Raw genomic sequence first — 686 nt, forward strand, 5'->3', positions numbered from 1 at the left:
TCTTCAACCCTAAACCTAACACTTAACCCTAACCCTGTACCAAACCCTAACCCCTCAACTTCACCGTAACAGTAAACCTCAACCCGAAACCAAAGGGTAACCGTTAAACCTAAGAGTAACCTTTAACCCCAACCCTAATCCCTAACCCTAAGCCCTCACCCTAACACTAAACTTCATCCTTTACCATAACCATAATCCTAACCCTAAATCTAATTCTCAGACTTCTTGCTTTCTTAGAGTTTAGAAAGCCTGCAATCCTCCCATGCCATGCGTGAAAGGAGGCTCTACCACTGTGTCCTGCATGAAACCCACGGGTCCATACCCAGAGTATGATAGAGTGGGTTCCCGGGTACAATCCCAGGCCCCTAAACTCCCCCGCCCGCCTAATGCAGACAGGGCCCGTGCGGTAAGCATAAACAATACCTTTAACAGATAACCCTAACCCTGAACATAACACCCAACCCTGTTCCTATTTCTCCCCTTAACACGTAAACCTCACCGTGCGCCTAACTTTAACCTCTTATCCTAACGTTAATGCATAACCCATTTCCTGAGAACAAACCCCTATCCCATAATTCTAACCCTATCTCCTAGTCATCACTGTGACACCTAATCCCTAACCCTAATTCTAAACCGTTACCCCTAACCGTAACCCTACCTACAACCCTAACACTGACAGTAACCCT

This window comes from Eulemur rufifrons, unplaced genomic scaffold, assembly GCF_041146395.1.
Source record: "Eulemur rufifrons isolate Redbay unplaced genomic scaffold, OSU_ERuf_1 scaffold_97, whole genome shotgun sequence".
NCBI classification, from domain to species: Eukaryota; Metazoa; Chordata; class Mammalia; order Primates; family Lemuridae; genus Eulemur; species Eulemur rufifrons.